The sequence below is a fragment of the Phacochoerus africanus genome, chromosome 8 (assembly GCF_016906955.1).
Source record: "Phacochoerus africanus isolate WHEZ1 chromosome 8, ROS_Pafr_v1, whole genome shotgun sequence".
Lineage (NCBI taxonomy): Eukaryota > Metazoa > Chordata > Mammalia > Artiodactyla > Suidae > Phacochoerus > Phacochoerus africanus.
Window position 1 is genome coordinate 166,585,019 of NC_062551.1, and position 22,451 is coordinate 166,607,469.

At 43.3% G+C, this 22,451-nt stretch overlaps 1 pseudogene; it reads left to right on the forward strand.

Moving 5' to 3' along the window:
* The first annotated feature begins 12,234 nt into the window (after nt 1-12,234).
* Nucleotides 12,235-22,451, forward strand: part of LOC125133411 (glutathione S-transferase Mu 3-like) — a 46,470-nt pseudogene continuing 36,253 nt past the window's right edge.

Consider the following 22,451-nt stretch of genomic DNA (forward strand, 5'->3'; position numbering starts at 1 on the left):
TTGCAGATGCAGCTCGGATCCTGAGTTGCTGTGCCTGTGGTGTAGGTTGGCGGCTACAGCTCTGATTAGACCCCTAGCCTGGGAACCTCCATGTGCCGTGTGTGTGGTCCTAGAAAAGGCAAAAAGACAAGAACAAACAAACAAACAAAAAACAAAGACGAATTTAAAAGCAGAAAAATGAGAAAATTCATCTCATTCAAAGGAATCCCCATAAGGCTATCAGTGACTTTGTCAGCAGAAACCTTGCAGGCAAGGAGATAGTGGGATGATATATATACAAAGTGCTGCAGGAAAAACTACCCCTCAAGAACACTTCAGCTGGCCAAGTTGTCCTAGAGAAATGAAAGAGAGCTAAGGAATTTCCTAGACAAACAAAAGCTGAGGGAGTTCATCACCACTAGACCTACTTGTTCTAAGGATTAGGAGCTCTTCAAGCTGAAACGAAAGGATGCTAATTAGTTACATGATAAAACTCACTGATAAAGGTAAGTGTACAGTCAAATTCAGAATGCTCTAATACTCTAATATGGTGATGTGTTAACTACTTAACTCTCGTATAAAGGTTAAAGGACAAAAGTACCACATATAACTATGCCTACAATAATTTTTAATACACGACATAAAAATATATCCATTATGACATCAAACCATAAAATATGGGAGGGGCAGTAAGAGAGTAGAGGTTTTGTATGCAATCACAGTTATTGGCTTAAATAAAACTATTATAACTGTATGATGTTTTTTGTAAGCTCCATGGTAACCACGAAGCAAAAACCTATCATAGATACGCAAAAGAGAAAGAGAAAGAAGTCAAAGCATATGCCACTATGGAAGGTCATCAAAGCACAAAAGAAGACATCAGGAGAGGAAGAAAGGAAGAAGGGAAGTATGAAACGGCTAAGAAGCAGTTAACAACATGGCAATAGTAAGTCCTTACCTGTAAATAATTACTTTAAATGTAAATGTATTAAATTCTCCAAGCAAAAGACAGAGAGTGGCTGAATAGATTTAAAAAAAAAAATAACAAGACCCAACCATATGCTGCCTAAAAGAGGCTCACTTCAGCTTTAAGGACACACGTAGGATGAAAGAAAATAATTGAAAAATACATCCCATGGGAATGGAAACCAAAAGAGAGCAAGGTAGCTATAACTTATCAGAAAAATAGACTAAGTCAAAAATTGTTACAAAAGACAAAGAAGGTAATTATATAATGATAAAGGGACCAACTGGTCAAGAGGATATAACAATCATAGGTAAATGCACCGAATAAGAGCATCTAAATGTATTAAGCAAATATAGGATCCTTATTAAGCAAATAAGGATCTGGCATTGCCGTGAGCTATGATGTAGGCCAGCAGCTGCAGCTTGGATTCGACCCCTAGCTTGGGGACTTCCATAGGCTGCAGGTGTGGCCCTAAAAAGCAAAAGAAAAAAAGAAAAGAAAATCAATAAGAAAACATTGGACTTGAACTACACTTTATATCAAAAAGAACTAATGGACATACACAGAACATTCCGTGCAGCAGAACAGAAAACGCATTCTTCTCAAACACGCACACAGAAACTTCTCCAGAATAGATTGTATGTTAGATCACAAAACAGAATTAGCAAAGTCAAATAGACTGAAATCATAACAAGTATCTTCTCCAACCACAATGGTATGAAAATAGAAATAAATAAAAGGAGGAAAACTGGAAATTTCACAAGTATGTGGAAAATAAACAACACCCTTCTGAACAATCAGTAGGTCACCGAGGAGGATACAGAGGGAAAAACTCCTTGACGTTGGTCTAGGTAACATTTTTTTGGATATGACAACAATAGCATAAGCAACAAAAGCAAAAAGAAATAAGTGGATTTTTTTTCAAACTGAAAAGCTTCTGCACAGCAAAAGAAACAATCAACAAGATGAAAAGGCAACCTCTGAAATGGGAGAAAATATTTGCAAACCATCTGTAATTGATAAAGGGTTACTATCTAAAATATATTCAGAACTCATGCAACTCAATAGCAAAAAAATCAAATAATCCAAAAAAAAAAATGGTCAGAGGACCTGAGTAGACATTTTTCTAAAGAAGATATACGAATGGCCAACAGATAGATGAAAAGATGCTCAATATGACTAAACATCACAGAAATGAAAATCAAAACCCCAACGAAATACCACTTCATTCCTGTTAAAATGGCACCTGACGAGAGGCAACAGGTGTCGCTGGGCACTGTTGATGGGAATGTAAGTGGGCGCAGCCAATGGAAAACAGCGTGAAAATTCCTCAAAAATTCAGAATAGAGGAGTTCCTGTTGTGGCCCAATAGTAACAAATGCAACTAGTGGGGGTTCCCGTCGTGGCGCAGTGGTTAACGAATCTGGCTAGGAACCATGAGGCTGCGGGTTCCATCCCTGGCCTCGCTCAGTGGGTTAAGGATCCGGCGTTGCCGTGAGCTGTGGTGTGGGTCGCAGACGTTACTCGGATCCCACATTGCTGTAGCTCTGGCATAGGCCAGTGGTTACAGCTCCGATTGGACCCCTAGCCTGGGAACCTCCATATGTGTCACGGGAGTGGCCCTAGAAAAGGCAAAAAGGCAAAAAGGCAAAAGGCAAAAAAAAAAAAATTCCAACTAGTATCCATGAGGGCGCAGTTTCAATCCCTGCTCTCACTCATTGGGTTAAGAACCCTGCGTTGCCATGAGCTGCAATGCAGGTCACAGACGAGGGTGGGATCCGGTGTTTCTGTGGCTGTGGGAACTGCAGCTCCAATTGGATCCCTAGCCTGGAAACGTCCATATTCTGCAGGTGCGACCCTAAAAAAAAAGAGGACCAAAAAGAAAAAAGAAAAAAAATTAAAAGTAGAATTACCCTATGGTCAGCAGGTCCATTTCTAGGTGTATATCTGAAGGAAATGAAATCAATGTCTTAAAGGGTGTACAGCAGAAATTGGCACTACATTGTAAATCAGTTTTAATTTTTAAAAAGTAAAAAAAGAAATCTTAAAGGGATACCTGCAATCCCATGTTCATTGCACCATTATTCACTATAGCCAAGACATGGAAGCCACATTATGGAAGCTGTGAAAATAAGGAAACCCTTGAAGTTCCTGGCATGGCTCAGCAGAAACAAATCTGACTAGCATCCATGAGGATGTCGGTTCGATCTCCGGCCTCACTCAGTGGGTTAAGGATCTGGCATAGCCATGAGCTGTGGTGTAGGTCGCAGACATGGCTCTGGATCTGGTGTTTCTTAGCTGTGGTATAGGCCAGCAGCTACAGCTATGATTCAGCCCCTAGGTTGGGAACTTCCTTATGCCACGGGTGTGGCCCTAAAAAGACAAATAAATAATTAAAAATAAAAATGAAGGAAATCCTGCCACTTGCAACAAAATGGGTGGAACTAGAGGGTATTTATGCTAAGTGAAAAAAATGAGACAGAGAAAGACGAATACGATATGATCTCGCTTATATGTGAAATCTGAAGAAGCCCAACACGGAGTTCCCCTTGTGGCTCAGCGGCGTAAAAACCTGACTAGTGCCCATGAGGATGTGGGTTCTATCCTTGGCGTCACTCAGTGGGTCAAGGATCTGGTGTGGCTGCAAGCTGCGGTGTAGGTCGAAGATGCAGCTTGGATCCGGCTTTGCTGTGGCCTAGGCTGGCCGCTAAGGCTCTGATTGGAACTTCATGTGCCTCGGGAATGTCTTTCTTGAGGCAAAGACATTCCCCAAAAAAGACAAAAAAAGAATGAAAAGGCTGAACTCTCAGAAATAGAGAGTAGAAGCGTAGTTGCCAAGGGCTAGGGCATGAGGAAAAACGGAAGATCTGGTCAAACGGTACGAAGATTCAGCTATGAGATGAAAAATTCCTGGGGCTTTGATGTGAGGCTCGGTGACTATCTTTGAAAGTTGCTTCGAGTGTGAACCTTACCGGTTTCACAACATGCACACAAACACACAGAAAGGTGATGGTGTGACGTGATGTTAACTAACCTTGTTGTGGGATATTTCATAATATTTCACAATATATAAACGTGCGTCAAGTCATCGTGTTGTACGGACCTTAAACTCACGCAACGTTACATGTCAATTACATCTTAATAAACCCGGGGGGGGGGGGGCGGGGGGGGCAGAGAAAGTAGAAAAAAGGAAATGCTGGTACAGGAGAAATAATGACACAGAAAACAAGCATAGAATAAAGAAAAGCCACAAGCCCAAATGGATGTTTTTAAATGATTAATAAAATTGTAAGCCCTTAGAAAAACCCATCAGGAATATGTTACTTTAGATATGCAATTAAAACTTAGGGAAATGTAGGAGTTCCCGTCGTGGCGCAGTGGAAACGAATCCGACCAGGAACCATGAGATTGCGGGTTCGATCCCTGGCCTTGCTCAGTGGGTTAAGGATCAGGCGTGGCCGTGAGCTGCAGCGTAGGTTGCATACTCGGCTTGGATCTGGTGTCGCTGCGGCTGTGGTATAGGCTGGTGGCTGCAGCTCTGATTAGACCCCTAGCCTGGGAACCTCCATTTGCCGCAGGTGCAGCCCTAAAAAGACCAAAAAAAAAAAAAGATGGAAACTGGCAAATGTTAATCAAATGGAGAAATTGGAACCCTCACACATTGCTACTGGCGACGTAAGATGGTGTGATCACTTTAGGGAAAAAAAAGGCAAAAAGACAAAAAACCTTAAGGAAATGTAAAAGAATTATATAAGCCACCCTAAAGTGACATTTTCTGGATATAAAAATAGAATAATATGACATGTTAGAATTGTATGAATTTTTATATGAAAATTTATATTAAATTATATTATTATTTAAAGAATAATATGATCAGCATATGAAATAAAAGCTTAAGGAAGAACTGGGTTTTTTACCATTATTGTTTTAATGAATAAAATATTAACTCTGAAAAACTGGGAAAAAAAAGTACACACTTATATAAGATGTGAGATGGTGACTGACAGATAATATGGAACACTCTGTACTGGCACTGAAACTCTCCTGAAAATTGAATATTATTTCAAAATAAGTTTTTTCCCAAAAAACTTCAAAAAAAGCATATGTAGTCGTCCATTTGCCTTATTACCAATTTTATGTTATTTTTCTAAATAGTCCTCCATTGTGAATTGTGATCATAAATATTCTCCAAAAATTATTCTTCCTTTCTTTTTTTTTTTTTTGGCTTTTTAGGGCTGCAGCTGTGGCATATGGAAGTTCGAAAGTTAGGGGTCCAATCAGAGCTGTAGCTGCCAGCCTACATCACAGCCACAGCAACGAGGGATGCAAGCCAAGTATGCAAACTACACTGCAGCTCATGGCAAGGCTGGATCCTTAACCCCCTGAGCGAGGCCAGGGATCGAACCTGCGTCCTCATGGATACGAGTTGGGTTCGTAATCTGCTGAGCCACAGTGGGGACTCTCTCCAAAGACTACTCTTGATCATGAAGTAAGTCTGGCCTGATTCATTTACACCAAGCGGCAGTAAGTCATCTTCTAGCCTGGTCAGCAGACCTAGAGGGACATGGTGCTGAGCCTCTGCTAAGGCCAGAGAAGTAATCTTTGTCCAGAGATTTCACGAAGAAGCTAGGATTAAACTTTCAAAGACTTTGATTATTTGCCTTCAGTCCCATGGCTAGGAAACCCCCACAACTGTGTCCTCCATGCTTCCTTACAGTAGCTCTAAAGGCGGTTAAGCATTTCTTCTTAAGATTCCCGCAATCTGCTGAGGTCTGGCTTGCCAGGGAGCACCTTCCTTACTACCAGAAGGGCTGCAAGACTATAGACCTTAGTACAGATAAGATGCCATTTCAGGTTCCGGGGGTGGGAGGGCTTTGTGGGGTTTGATTCCACATATGAAATGAAACCCTTGCTCCTTAACCAGTGTTGTTGGACAGAATGAGATGCGTGAGATGAGCAATCTCAAATAGGATATTTCAGAGATGGGCATGACTGCAGAATAGATTTCTTCCAACTGCCTGCTGCTAAAAAAAGAGGATGGATACTTCTTGAACCCATGCTAACATCGCTTCCATGCAGTGTTTAGGATTAAGAAAAACACGACGGTACATCAGTGTTCACGGCAGCGTCACTGACAACAGCCACAAGACGGAAACAGCACAAGTGCCCATCAGCGGAGGAGTGGAGAAGCAATGCGATGCACCAAACAGTGGACTACTACTCAGCCACGAAAAGGAATGAAGTTCTGATTCCTGCTACGACATGAATGAACTTTAAAAACATTATAAGTAAAAGAAGCCAGGTACAAAAGGACAAGCATGGTAAGATCCCACCTACATAAATTATCTAGAATAGGCAAATTCACATAGACAAAAATTAGACAAGAGGTTACCTGCGGCTGGAACAAGGGTTGATTGGGGGGTTATTGCTTAGTGATTACAGAGTTTTTATTTGTGGTAATGAAAAATTTTGGAAATAATTAGTGCTAATGATTGAACAACACTGTGGATGCAATTAAGGCTACTGAATTGCACACTTTATTGTTTTTATTTATTTTTTGGCCACGAAGTGCAGCCGCTTGATGTGGGATCTCAGGTCCCAGACTAGAGATTGAACCCAGGCCCCAGCAGTGAAAGTGCTGAATCCTAACCACCAGACCACCCGGTACACTTTAAAAAGGTTAAAATGGCAAGTTTTGCATTACATATATTTTAGTGCAATTTTTTTTTTCTGATTAGGGAAACTTTTTAACATTTATTTTTTATTCTGGCAGCATTACTTTATAACATTATATAAGCTTCGTGTGTACAGCATTACACTTCCGCTTCTATCTACACTGCCAGGGGCTCACCACCAAAAATTTAGTTTTCATCCATCGACTCAGAGTTGATCCCCCTTACCCACTTCTCCTTCCCCCATCACTGCCCTCTCTCGCTCTCTCTCCCCCACCACCCCCTGGTAGCTCCTGCTCTGTTCTCTGTATCTACATATTTGCTTTTGCTTGGTTTGCTCATCTATTTTGTTTGTTTGTTTTTTATATTCCACATATGAGCGAAATTGTACAGTATTTTTCTTCCTCCGTCTGACCTATTTCACTGAGCATAACACCCTCAAAGATCCATCCATGTTGTCACAAATGGCAAACAAATTTCATCTTTTTATGGCTAAGTAATATTCCACTGTATACACCGCATCTTTTTTATCCATTCATCTGTTGATGGGCACCTAGATTGTTTCCATATCTTGGCTGTTGTAAATAAAGCTGCAGGGAACATAGGGGTGCCTGCTTCTTTTCAAACTATTGCTTTTGTGTTCTTTTACTTTGCTGCAATTTTAAAAAATTAATACTGCAATATACCAAAACCATTGAATCATGTAGCTTAAATGCGGGAGGAGTTGTATGGTATCAACAAAGCCGTTTTGAAAAAAAAAAAAAAAGATTAAGAAAAATATAGAATTATGTTTTCAATTAAACAGAAGTGTAATTCTGACAGACTTTTTGAGAGCAAGTAATAATTATGTTCTATAATACGTCAGCTTAAATATAGTTTCCAAGATCTTTAGTTAATGTCAAAGTCTAGTATAAATATTAAGTATAATTTTGGATATCTGGGTAATTTCTTTTCTTTTTCTTTCTTTCTTTTTTTTTTTTTTTTGCTTTTTAAGGCTGCACCTGCAGCATATGGGAGTTCCCGGGCTAGGGGTCAAATCACAGCTGCAGCTGCCAGCCACAGCCACAGCCACAGCAACACTGGATCCTTAACCCACTGAGCAAGGCCAGGGATGGAACCCACATCTTCATGGATACTAGTGGGTTTCGTTACCACTGAGCCACAAAGGGAACTCCTGGGTAATTTCTAAGGAAGGCAGGTATAGTCTCTATCTAGCTTTGTTTCTTATTTTTATATGTTATGAAAGGGTTAGGCCTTAATTCAAATTGCCATTTAAGAGCCTGTAAAAGGGATGTGTATGGCAGTGGGAGTTATCACATATGTTCTTATAAATTATTGGTTTGCGTGATACTGTGATTTATGATGAGAAACATACAGCTTTGCACTTGTTTATGGCAAGAGCTCCCCAAACCCTTGGAATTTCCTGAGGGCAGAGAGTAATCACGGTGTCTTTGTTATGCAAATCAGGGGGCTTTTGGAATGCCTTTGATCATCCAAGGAGGGGAGCTGGTCCCCCAGAGGAACCAACCAGGTGATTAGAGGGTTAGAACTTTCTGTCTCAGGGCCCTGATGTCTGGGGACCCGGAGAGGAGCTGGAGATTGAATTGATCGGCAATGGCCAATGAGTCAATCGTGGCCATTGTAATGAAAGAGCTATAAAATCTGAACAGATGGGGTTCAGAGCGCTCCCAGGTCCCACAGAGGATCAGGAGAGTGGAGCACCTGGAGAGGAAATGGCAGCCCCGTGCCCTGACCCCAGCCGTGTCCTACCCGCTCTTCCCTCTGGCTGTCCCTGAGCTCCGTCCTTTGGATGATGAACCAGTGAGCCAGTGAGCAAAACGCTTCTCTGCGTTCTGGGAGCCACTCTAGCAAATTAACCGATCCCAAAGGAGTGGGTGGTGAAAACCCCCAAATCTGCGCCAGTCGGTCAGAAGCATCAGGTAACAACCCCTAGAGAAGGGCAGGGGGGGGTGTAGTTCTGAGCCCTTCTCTGTGGGTTCTGAATCTGTCACGAGGTAGACAGCGTCAGAACAAAATTGCAGGACACCCTGCTGGTGCCTGAGAATCGCTTGTTGTTGTGGGGAAGTCTACACACACACACGCAATTGGGTCCAGGGACCTAGAAGTTCGATAAAATATTTGTTCACCTTAAACAGTTCTCATTGTCCTACCTCCCTGTTCTCCCTCTGAAACAGAACCTGGTTACTTTGGTAAAAGTTAAAATGAAGGTGATTGAGGCTGTACCAGGAACAGCAGCGTCAGAGGAGGACATTGTGTGTTAGGATATTCATAGGGACTCTTCTCTTCATGAGAAAACTAACTTCAAAAATCAAATAAACTGAAAGGTATATTTGTATGACTCTGCACTGGTAAAACATGGGAAAAGACATGATTCTTCTTTTTCTTTTTTCTTTATTTTCTTTTATTTTATTTTTTGGTGTGTCCTTTTAGGGCCGAACCTGTGGCATATGGAAGTTCCCAAGCTAGGGGTCTGATCAGAGCTGCAGCTGCCACCCTACACCACAGCCGCCACAACGCCAGATCTGAGCCAAGTCTGCGACTACATTGCAGCTTGCAGCAATGCCGGACCCCTAACCAGCATCCTCATGGGTCCTATTTGGGTTCTCAACCTGCTGAGCCACAACAGGAATTCGCTCTTTCTTCCTTCCTTTCGTCCTTCCTTTCTCTCTCTCCCTTTCCTTCTTTCTTTTTTCTTTTTCTTTTTCTGACATCATTCTTTCCAAAGCAAAGTTTCAGATCCGTTTGACGTGTCCAAGGATTACTTGCTTTGTCACATGAACTTGGAATTTTTAATAAAATTGCCTCTCAGCTAGTAGTTTCTATGCAAAAGTGGTTTTTGTTTTGTGTAACCCATTTAAAGTATTAGAAGTTCAGCTTCTTTGTTTTCTGGACGTTTGGACAATATTGGATTTATGTAAGCGCTTGTTAGTCTCTATAAGCCAATCAGAACAAGTCTCCTTTAATTTGAGTCTTTTAAATCTAATTTGCTACACCCTTAAGGAGGTAGGAAAATATTCCACTGCTGGAATAATGAGATTTAAGGATTTTCTCACTTATAGGCCTCCACACTGCCTGGAGTTTGCAGCTTCAGTTTTACAATATCAGTCACTAGTCAGAGGAGACACAGAATCACAAAAACTCGCCAATCCAGATCTCAAAGGGCCTTTCTCCTTTCCATTGGGCACAGAGTATTTTAAGGGACGTGGTCACACAAGTAAATAAGAAGACCCAACCAAAAGAACCGACAAACCAGATTGTCTGTCATCTCTCACTCAACAGAGGGAGCTCATCATCCACTTGGCAGAGCTCTCAGCAAAGGGCAAGTCACAAAACCGGATTCCTGACCATCGCTGTCAGCCGTGGGGAAACTCGTCAGCCCACCCCATTCACGTCTGTGTACACAGCCAGCCTGCAACCAGCTACGGAAAAGGAGCACAGACCAAAAGACAAGTTAGACAAATCGCAGACAAACAGACCCAACCCACAACCAGAAACGAAACCAAAGAATCAAAAGGAAAAAGGAAAAAACAGAGTTAGCAAAAACAGCGTTCCCGCGCCCCTTGAGGTTCATTCCAGGAGTCCAGAAAAGACATGACTTAAACAGCCTTGGGGTTCTTCTGGTAATCTTATCAGAAAGTAACCGGATCAACTATAATGCATTTTTTTGGTAATTTCTAAAAAGTGAAAGAAAAAAAGAAAGAAAGAAAGAAAGAAAGAAAGAAAGAACGTTACTAGGCAGAGCTTCCATTACTGAGTTCCCCACTCTAACACAAGGGAAGAACCCTTCAGAAGGTCTCTAAACAAGGCTTTCTTGGTAGGTTGGTCTGTCTTTTGAATCTTCCAAGCTCACTATCATCAGGTAAGGCCAGAAGAACTCACAGGAAGATTTGGGGAAAGGAAGGGACTCTACCCAGCAGGTTACTGGCCCGCTGAACGGTCTGAAACTCGGATGGGATTCAAACGTGGAGCTGTCATTTTTCTCTAACCCCTGCCTTCCCCTTCCAGCGAGGCTGCGTCTCTCCGGCAGGCTCCTCAGCCTTCAGGTCATTCGGTACAAAGAAAACTCTAGTCTCGTATTCGCCCCGCGTCAACCGCACATCAGGTCCCCATTTCTCTTGCTCTCCAGCCCATCTCCCACCTTCTCCATCCTACACTGGATCTTCCCTGCAACCAGATAAGTCCGAGATACTTGTCCATTTCCCGCTTCCTTCAGATTCGTTTGAATAAGAAAGCAGTGCTGGACAAAGGACTGAAGGCAAAGGCAGACCACACATTTTCCCTGCGCTCAATTCCCGTGTCAGAAGCCCGGCCTGTGGGAGAGAGCGGGAGGGAATGGAAAGAGGCTCAGATCAAACTGCACTTGAGATCTGTTACTCCATAAATTGCTGTCTCTTTGGCCTCTCCTGGTCTCTGACCTCGAGTTTCTCTCTTTGTGTCTTCAGCTTTGTGTCTCTCTCAGGCTGCCTTACCTCCCTTCTCCCTCCTACTTCCAATGCTGATCCCTGCTCTGCCCTAGACTCGCCAAGAACGGTGGAGAAGTTCTATCTGAAATCTAACTTGAGGAGTTCCCATCATGGCACAGTGGAAATGAAACTGACTGGGAACCATGAGGTTTCGGGTTCGATCCCTGGCCTCGCTCTGTGGATTAAGGATCCGGCGTTGCCATGAGCTGTGGGTTAGGTCAGAGACAGGGCTGGGATCTGGTGTTGCTGTGGCTGTTTCGTAGGCCGGTGGCTACAGCTCTGATTCTGATTTGACCCCTAGCCTGAGAACATCCATTTGCCACAGGTGCGGCCCTAAAAAGCAAAAAAAAAAAAAGAAAGAAAGAAAAAAGAAATCTAACCTGAGTGATTTCTTTGGAAGCTCCCCAGTTCCTCACTTGGAATCTGGGGAGGAAATTTTGAATGAAGGGACCGTCAACCGTCATAGTCCCCAGCATTCCTCCAGACTCAAACTTCTTGATGACTCTTCCTCAATTTTCAGCTTGGAAGAGTTAGGCTAGAAAGGACGTGTATGAGAAGAGGAATGGGGTGCGTAGGCGACAGGATGGAGAAAGCAGTGAAGACTGAGACTCACCAGGGATGGGGATTGGAACAGGGTAGGGATGAACCCTGGAAGAAGCAGGAGCTGATGATAAAGACAGAAGAAACTGGAGATAAAAATGAAGATGGAGATGAGGATGGAACAGAGACCAGATAGCAGTGGGGGTAGGGATGGTGTAGAAGCTGAGGATAAAAAGAGGAGAGAAGAGGAGATGGGTGGGAATGAAGATGGGAAGATGGACCTGTAGGGATAGGGGATTGCGGATAAGGAGAAGGGTATGGAGATGGGGATAGGAGTGGAGGTGGAAGGGGGGTGGAAATGGGAGTAGCAGGGAATCAGGAAGCGTGTGACAGCAGGTTGGAAATGATGATTCGTATGAAGTCAGGATGGGAGAAGGATGGGGAGTCAGGATGGGTGATTAGCCCCTAATTATTGGGATACTTTATGCTGCTTTGTCCTCAGCTTTGATCCTGACAGACCCTCTGGAATAAACAGGAGAAAGTCCCTTTCAACATCTTTTAGAGTCTTTGAAGGCACGCAAGCAACATCAACATGTTGTCCGAGTTTGTGGTTCTGGGTTACTGGGATATTTGCTGGCTGGCACATGACATCCACGTGCTCCTGGAGTTCCTGGAGACGTCCCACGCAGAGAAATGGTGTGCGTGTGGGAGCGCCTGACCGTGGTAAAAGCCAGAGGCTGGATGTGAAATTTAGACCAGACCTGGATTTTTCTAAGCTGCCCCATCCCGTGGGGCAAGAACGAGATTGACTCAGAGTAATGCCATCTCGCTCACCTGCAGGCACAATGTGTGTGGTGGGACTGAAGAGGAAAAGATTCCAGCGGACCTGATGGAGAACCAAATGATGCAGTCTCACATGCAGCTGATAACGACTCTGCTACAACCTTGACCACGAAAAACGGAAGCCTTGGCCCTTGGAAGAGCTCCCCGGTCATGCTCTTTGTTTCTGGGGAAATACTCACATTTTGCAGGGGGGAAGCTCACCTTGGTGGATTTCCTCATTGATGATGTCCTAGATCAGAACCACTTCTTTGAGCCCAAGAGCCTGGATGGATTTTCAAATCCAAAGGCTTTCATGGGCTGTTTGGAGGCTTTGGAGAAAATAGCAGCCTACATACGGTTGGACAGCTTCCTCTAGATGCCCCACAAAACCAAAATGACCTGGTGAGGCAACAAAAGAGCACACTGAGTAGGAGACAGACTTATACTGCTTGTTTTGTCCCATCCTGTCCCCTGGGGACCTCTCTTCTCTCTTCTCTGCTCTTTTCAATAAATAGCACTTAGTGTACTGAGGGACTTCTCTTGGGAGTAAAGGCCAAAGAAGATTAAGGATACGTGAATTCTATCACTGCAATGTTGGCATCCCCCCAACCCCAATACCTGGATTCAAGGGCTAGAGGTTCTTGCCTCGAGAGTGGGTTCTAGAAATAAAGGTGAGATTGGATAGCTGTCGAGAGCAGGTGTGTTAAATGAGGCTGGAGCCCCTGTAAAGACCTGGTGAAGATATTAAGTAAAATCGCATGGTACTGTGGACTCAGCAGAACCGGAGTTCAGAAACAGACTCTTGTATATGTATAAAGATGATGTTTCCAACTGGTGGACTAACCAGTATGTAGGACTGGGACAGCCACTTAGCAATTAAAAATAATAAGCCCATTCCTCACACCATGCACTGAAATGAATTCATCTGAAGTTTAAGGCCCAATATTAAACACAAAGCTGAAGGAGTATGTATATAAATGTATGAATTTTTGTGATTGTAGGGTAGGAAAAGTTTCTCTAAATGAGACATTTTTAAAACCTGTTTGGAGGAGGGGAGAATTCAGAGGGTGGGAATACATATACACACGACTATATATGCAATAGATGATCAGGAGATCCCTTCGAGGCTCAGTGGAAACGTATCTGACTAGTTTCCATGAGGACACAGTTCGATCCCTGGCCTCACTCCGTGGGTTAAGGATCTGGCGTGCGTAAGCAGTGGTATAGGTCACAGATGCAGCTCGGACCCCCCGTTGCTCTGGCTGTGGCGTAGGCCAGCAGCTATATCTCTGGTTTGACCCCTGGCCTGGGAACCTCCATATGCCTCGGGTGTGGCCCTAAAAAGACAGAAAAATAGAAAACAAAAGTTTTGAAAAAATTTAAATTAAAATAGATGATTAAGGGAACCTACTATGTAGCACAGAGAAATCTACTCAAGGGTTTGTAATACTCTATATGGGAAAAAGAATGGATATATTTATATGTATAACTGACTCACTTTGCTGATACACCTGAAACTAATACAACATGTAAATCAACTCTACGCCAATAAAATTAAATTAAAATAAAATGCCATGACAGGAAAGATTTACAAATTGAGCATTATTTCAAATTCTAAAAAATGCTTCAACAAGGACAACTAAGCAAAATTAACCGGCAGGTGAGATTAAAGACCGGTATAGAGGCTATTAAAGAACTCTTGTGGAGTTCTCTGCGTGGTTCAGCAGGTTAAGAATCTGGTATTGCCATGGCTATGGCTCAGGTGGATGCTTTGGCACAGGTTCAGTCCCTGATCTGGGAATCTCCACATGCCTTGGGTATAACAAAAAAAAGAAAAAAGAAAAGAAAGAATTCTTGTAAATCATTTAGGGCAACTCAGGTTGTTGGGTTTTTTAATTGAATATAGTTCCTTGTGCTATAGAGTAGGTCCATATTGTTTCTCTATTTTATATATAGCAGTGTATATCTGCTGGTCCCCAAATTCCCACTTTATCCCTACCCCCCTTTCTCCTTTGGTAACCACACCTGAGAAGTAGTTCTCTCCTCAGGTACAGATGTGAGTGGTTTTTCCTGGTACGAACTGGGAATTCTCAGAACAAGGTGTATTCTCATGTGTGCGGTCATGGGTGGTAGAGGCTCTAGACTTGCTCTATTTGAACGTGCTCTTCTTATCGAGTTCCAAAATCTCCTAGGAGAATGTCCCCCAGATTCTTATAGCCCGAGGCGGTCTCCCTGCTCTCATTATGGGCAATTATTCCAGCCCTGGATATATTTCTGGAAGGAGATTCTGGCTGGAGACCTTAGAGAACCAATATTTCCAAGGGCCATAGAGGTGTATGAGGAGGGGCCCATGGCTGGCTAGTCCTCTTGGGCAGTGGGTAGGTAGGGGCGTCCTTTGTCCAAATCCATACTTTTCCATCAGCCAGTTCCTCTACTAATAGCATAGTGTCTTTAAATTTTTTATTTTTTATACTTTTTTTTTGGGACAAATCTGCATTTATTAATCCTATTTCCTTTAAGAACAAGTGGCCGCACCTGCAGCACATGGAAGTTCCCGGGCTAGGGGTCGAGCCACAGCCACTGTGGTTATGTTGTGAGCCACACGGCGAGTCCTATTTTTACACATTTGTTAGAGGTGACACTGCATTTACAGTTGTTGCAAAATATTGACTCTATTTCCTGTGCCGTATAATCACCCTATCTTGCACCCAATAGTTTGTAACTTCCACTCCCCCACGCCCAAGTGTTGCCCCTCTCCCCTCCTCGCTAGTAATCACTCTTTTGTTCTCTGTATCTGTGAGTCTGCTGCTTCTTTGTGGGAGGGGTGTTGTTTTTTTTTTGTTTGTTTTCTTTTTAGGGCCACACCTGCTGCACATGGAAGTTCCCAGCCTAGGGGTCCAACTGGAGCTGCAGCTGCTGGCCTACACCACAGCCGCAGCAATTCCAGATCCGAGCCGGCTGTGACCTACACTGCAGCTCAAGGCAATGCCGGACCCCAACCCACTGATCGAAGCAAGGGATCAAACCCACATCCTCATGGATACTAGTCAGGTTCTTAACCGGCTGAGCTACAGCAGAACTCCTGTAGTGTCTTTCATTAGAGTTTCATCATTTTCCATGAAGAGGCCTTGCACATAGATTGGTAGACTTATTCTGAAGACGTCATTTTTTTAACGCTGTGGTGAATTTTTTTTAAATCTCGATTGCGTTTTTACAAAATGCAGACATGAAATTGGTTTTTTAATGTTGATTTTGCGTTTAGCAACCATGCTAAACTGTAATTATTTAACTTTAGATTATTCGAGGTTTTGTAAATTCATATAATCATAAGATCTTCAAATAATGTCCTTCCGATCCTTTATCTTTTGTCTCATAGTTTAAGTTTTTACTTTTCATACTTCATAGGCTATGACCTCAAGGATAACATTGAATAGAAGCAATGACCGCGGGCATTCACGTCTTGTTCCAGTCTCAAAAGGAAGGCTTTGTTGCTTGCTACAGGGTTTTTATAAACAGCTTTTATCAGATGAAGGAAACGTCATTCTATTCTTAGGCGTTTTCCTAAGTAGGTATTGAATGTTATCGAATACTTTTTCTACATCTATTGAAACGGTCATATGCTTTTTCTCTTATAATTTGTGAGTGTGGTGAATCAAATTGATTGATATTTTGAATGCTCGAACTTTAAAGGTGTTCTATGAGTTGGAGTTACACATTTGAAATTCTATCTTGATTACTATTGGAAAAGCTTCCACAAGTTTCAGATTAATTTTTTTTAATGTGTAGGCTAGAGGAAGGACTCTCTTACGCTTTACCGAACCTCCAGCCAATCTTCTTCTACGGTTACCTGAACAAAAGGGCGTAGGTCAATGCTCCACTGCTTTAACTAACAATTAAATCCACTTTAGGTGTTTCCTTTAAAAGGAGGCGGTAAAATTGCAAATCAAAAGAGAAAACTGGAACCGTTTAGGGTTTGGTTGGAAATAGAGCTTATTTCACCGTGATTCAATATGTTTAACACCTATTTGGCAGATTAAATCTCAGCGAGTTAATTCCACTTCCTAATATTTCACCGGAAAATCCAGTTTTTGAGCCTAAAGGGCAATCTTTCCTTTTCTGAATTGGTTAGTAGCACTTTTAATTTTCTAAAAGGATAATTATGAATAATATCTAGCAATAATAGTTTTTCCCCCCCTCTCATTAAAAAAAAATAAATTAAAAAAAACCCTCAAGTGCACATTGTTTCTTTAGCTTAAGTAAACAGACATTTTGAAAGCAGAGATTGCACCATCTGGCTGTTTAGGTGAATTGGCAGATATCCCGACCTCTCCTCTTATCCAGCAACCACACCCAGCAGCTGTTCGAGCGCCACTGAAACAAGCGGTCCCTCTTCAGCTCTTGGGCAACTTTGTGTATTTCAAAAGCTTTGTGTCTGAAGGCAGAGACAAAACGGGGTACCTACATACTGTGGACTATCGTTCAGCCTTCAAAAGAAGGAAAGGGGGCGTGGGGGGATTGAATGAAGGTGGTCAAAGGTACACCCTTCCAATTAGAAGGTCGGTGAGTACTGGCGCTCTGTTGGGGATGATAGCTAACACCGCCGTGTGCCATCGTCCGAGGTGGCTAAGAGCATACACCCTTCAAGTTCTCATCCCAAGGAAACAACATTTTTTTAACTATAGGACGTGGCGGATTTTTGTTTTTGTTTGCCTTTTTTGGAGTTCCCAGGTCAGGGATCAGATCCGAGCCAATGTAAACTACACTGCAGCTGTGGCAACGCCAGATCCTTAACCCACTGGGCCAGGCCAGGGATGGAACCCGCGTCCCAGCGCTCCCACAACACCGCCCGATCCTGTTGAGCCACAGCAGGAACTCAAGGTGGTGGCTGTTAACTGGAGCTCTTGTGGTCGTCATTTCCCAGGATACGGAGGTCGGTGGTTACACGGCACACCTCAAACATATTCAGTGCGCTCTTCCACGGCATCTCAACAAAGCCAAAAACATTGAATGAACTTTTAAGAGGAAGTCTGACATGTGTTAGAACACAGGTGAACCTTGGAGGTGTTATGCTAAGCGCAGTAAACCAGTCACGAAAAGACAAATACGAGGTGTCTAGAGCAGCCAGATTTATAGAGAGAGAAAGTAGAATGGTGGCTGCCAGGGCCTGGGTGGGGAGAGGAAATGGGGAGTGGTGGTTTGACGAGACAGAGTTTCAGTTTCGCAAGATGAAAAAGATCTGGAGATTGGTTATCCGACAGTTGCGAATACACGAGACACAGCTAAACTGTACACTTAAAAATAGTTAAGACGGTAAATTTTATGTTATGCATGTTTTATCATAATTAACAATAAAACAAAATAAAATGCTTGGTATCTATATCTGTATCAACACGTCAGGCTGTTAAACCAAGGCGCTGTTTGGTTTTTGTTTTGTTTTTTCCTTTGTGGCATCATTCGTATTTTTTAAATACGGTGTAACAGCACAGGAAATTCGTTAGTGGCAGGAGTTTCACTACTAAAGATGAGTATCTGAACTCTGCTGAGTGCAAGCTCCAGTGGACTCTTTGGGGCAGTTGGAGCTGAGTTTCTTTAAGAGATGAATCAAGCAGTCAAGACCCATTTTCAAACTCCTTTCCTGCTGGTGTCTACATCTCAGCTACCTCAGCCTAGACAGCGCCTCTAATTATTTGTGGGGTGAAATAATTATGCCCTGGAGTGTCCACTAATTAGTTATTTGATTTTCTACTTTATCATCTCAATGTCCACCCTTACTTCCTTTTCCCTGTCTTCGCTGGTGTCATCTGAGACTCTCAGCACGTGAACGAAAATTTGCCAGCCTTTTTAGACGGCTATTCATACTTGTGCGTACTTCTTTTTGGTTATATTACCCAGAAGAAGCATTACCCACCAGTCACATCTCCACCCAGACCAACAACCACCGGGCAGAGCAGCTGGTGTAGGAGCAGAACTTTCTCTAGTTCTGCAGGAAGAAGCAACACCCGGACCTCAGTGGTTTGGAGCAACAGGGTTTATCCCGTGCTCAGGTTAAATTTGGGCTGCAGTATTCACCTTTTCTTCGTTCTGCAACCCCGACAGGTAGACCAGACCTCGTCTAGGACAATCTGTCCAGGGCACAGAAGCATTAAGGGCAGAACCACACAATGGTTCCTAAATCCTCCACTTAAAAAGGAGGTGGGTCACTTTTGCTCACGTTTTATTGGTTTAAGCAAGTCCTTTAACCATGCCTGATACCCAGAGAGTAGAAGTATCGTTCTCCCATAGGATGGGGCAACAAATCATTGAGACCGAGGATATCCTGCACCAAAGCTGTGTGTAAAACTTTTGCATTTATATTTGTGTGTGAGATTGGCCTATAATTTTCCCTTCCTTGTGTCCTTGTCAGGTTTTGGCATCAAGGTTATGACGGCCTCATCAAATGACATGGACAGGGTCTCCTCTTCATTGGTTCTCTGGAAAGACTTGTCTAAGGTTAGGATCGGGTCTTGCTTGGATGTTGGGTGGCACTCACTGGTGGCAGTCGGTCTGCCATCTTGCCAGAGGGAAGGGGTGTGTGTGGAGGGGAAATAGGTGAAAGGGATTAAGTACAAACCTCCAGTTAGAAAATAAATAAGCCCTGGGGATGTAACACACAGTGCAGGGAGTGTGGTCAATGACATTGCAATAACTTTACCTGGGGACAGGTGGTAACTAAACTTTTTTTTTTTTTTGGTCTTTTTAGGGCTGACCCATGGCATATGGAGGTTCCCAGGCTAGTGGTCTAATGGGAGCTACAGCTGCTGGCCTACACCACAGCTCACGACAACGCCAGATCCTTAACCCACTGAGCAAGGCCGGGGATCGAACCCGAAACCTCATGGTTCCTCGTTGGGTTTGTTGACCACCGAGCCACCATGGGAACTCCGTAACTAAACTTTTCATGCTGACCACGAACTAATGTATGAAAATTTCAAATCCCTATGTCATTCATCTGAGACAAATACAATACTGTATGTCAACTGTATCTCAATTAAAAAAAAGAAGGATGCTGAAAGTGGTAAGTGTTCGGGGAGCCTCCCTCCCTCAGCAGCTCTTTCGCCTCCTGAGACAACGCTCCTGAAAGCGAAGATAATGTGCATTAGAACATAATGTCTGCAAAGCAGACGCGACACATCAGTTCTTCCAGCCCATGTCCCCTTCCAGCAGCGAGAGACGCTCATGACAGCTCTGCAGTTGTGACCAATCTCATGACATCCTCTGATATAACCCTTCCCCCCACGACAGGTCAGTGAGATTTTCAAGACAATTTCCCCGCAGGAAGCCCTGGTTTCAGCAGGAGGTTCCTTCTGCTTTTCAGATACTGTGCACAGAGAATGAACATACAGCCCTTCCTCCCGCTTATTCCTTTACTGCTCATGGATCTGTTACAATTTATATTTATTCCTTGTTCTCCTCAGAGTGATGCATAATAGTAGACCATTGTGGCAAAATAGGGATTGTTCACCTCTGAAGGAGTAAAGTTTTCTAATGGTCCTTATGCTCTGTATAGGCCTTGTTTTCTGCTGTAGCTGTCCCCCCTGAAAAAAGAAAAAAAAAAAAAAAGTTTATTATTCTTCAAAAATCTTGTATTGACTTTCCATTCAAAATGCTGCTCAGTTTATGAAACCAGCAGCATGGGCATTACCCAGGAGCTTGTTAAAAACGCAGAATCCTGGAGGTCCTACTGTGGTGCAGTGGAAGCAAATCCGGCTAGGAACCATGAGGTTGCAGGTTCGATCCCTGACTTTGCTCAGTGGGTGAAGGATCTGGCGTTGCCATGAGCTGTGGTGTAGGTCAAAGACTTGGTTTGCATCCTGCATTGCTTTGGCTGTGGCGTAGGCCGGTGGTTATGGCTCCAATTGGACCCCTAGCCTGGGAACCTCCATATGCCACAGGCACAGCCCTAAAAGACCAAAAAAAAAAAAAAAAAAAAATGCAGAATCCCAGGCCCCTGCCTGGACTTATAGAATTAAAGCGTGTATTTTAGTAAGATCCCCAGAGGTCTGTGGACACACTAGAGTGTAAGTGCTCTAGCTGGTGCCATGGCCATTTGCCTCTGCCAGGTCACACCACTGCTTTTGCCCCCTTTCATCAGTGCATTTCCTTTGGTGATCCTGTCTGCCAAATTCAGGATCTTTCCACCAGAAAACTGCTACTGTGAAAATTTAACATTGTCCTTTGTGTTGTTTTTTTTTTATTTATTTACAAAAGTGCTATTTATTTATTTAGCTTTTTAGGATCGCACCCACAGCATATGGATGTTCCCAGGCTGGCGGTTTAATTGGAGCTGCAGCTGCCAGTCTATACCACAGCAACACAGGATCTGAGCGGAGTCTGCGACCTACACCTCATGGTTCCTAGTCGGATTCGTTTCCCCTGCGCCACGACGGGGACTCCATAAAAGTACCATTTATTTTTAAATCTTTTATTGTGAAATATAATACACACATGAACTTTCATAAAATATAAATATCGAGTACAACTAATTCTTTTTTATAATGGAAATGCATGTTTTGTAGTCTTTCAGCATCCTTCTTTTTTTTAATTGAGATACAGTTGACATACAGTATTGTATTTGTCTCAGATGAATGACATAGGGATTTGAAATTTTCATACATTAGTTCGTGGTCAGCATGAAAAGTTTAGTTACGGAGTTCCCATGGTGGCTCGGTGGTCAACAAACCCAACGAGGAACCATGAGGTTTCGGGTTCGATCCCTGGCCTTGCTCAGTGGGTTAAGGATCCAGCGTTGCCGTGAGCTGTGGTGTAGGCCAGAAGCTGTAGCTCCCATTAGACCACTAGCCTGGGAACCTCCATATGCCATGGGTCAGCCCTAAAAAGACCAAAAAAAAAAAAAAAAGTTTAGTTACCACCTGTCCCCAGGTAAAGTTATTGCAATGTCATTGACCACACTCCCTGCACTGTGTGTTACATCCCCAGGGCTTATTTATTTTCTAACTGGAGGTTTGTACTTAATCCCTTTCACCTATTTCCCCTCCACACACACCCCTTCCCTCTGGCAACCACTCATTTGTTCTTTCTATCTGTGAGTCTACATTCATTTCGTTTTGTTTGCTTTTTACATTCCACGTATAAGTAAGATCCTGTGTAATCTGTCCTTCTCAGTTTGACTTCTTCCACTGATCATAACCCTCTCTAGACCCATCCATGTCATAAATGGCAAAACTTTACTTTTTATGACTAATATTCCATTACGCACGCACACACACACACAATTATGTATATATACACATGGGTGGTGGTTAAATGAATGTTCACAGTAGAATTAGCAATTGTACATCAAAAAGACAACAACCGGGACTTCCCGTTGTGGCGCCGTGGTTAACGAATCCGACTGGGAACCATGAGGTTGCGGGTTCGGTCCCTGCCCTTGCTCAGTGGGTTAACGATCTGGCGTTGCCGTGAGCTGTGGTGTAGGTTGCAGACGCGGCTCGGATCCCGAGTTGCTGTGGCTCTGGCGTAGGCCGATTAGGCCCCTAGCCTGGGAACCTCCATATGCCGCGGGAGCGGCCCAAGAAAAGGCAAAAGGACAAAAAAAAAAAAAAGACAACAACGGTACAGGACATCATCTTTTGACGGGTGTTTGCGTTGCTTCCGTATCTTGGCTGTTGTAAATGATGTTGCGGGAACACCGGTGCACATGTATCTTTTAGAACCCGTGTTTCTGTTTTCTTTGGGTAAAAACACCGCGGAATTTCTGGAACATACGGTCATTCTCTTTTTCATTTTCTCGGGAACCCCCCGGACCGTTTTCCACAGTGCGGCCACCCGTTTACATTCCCACCAACAGCGCCTGAGGGTTGCCTTTTCTCCACATCCTTACCGACCCTTGGTACTTGTCTTTTTGATGTGCAACAGCTAGTTCTACTGTCAACATTCATTTAACTACCACCCGGATCCAAAAACAGAACTTGGCTAGCACCCCAAAGG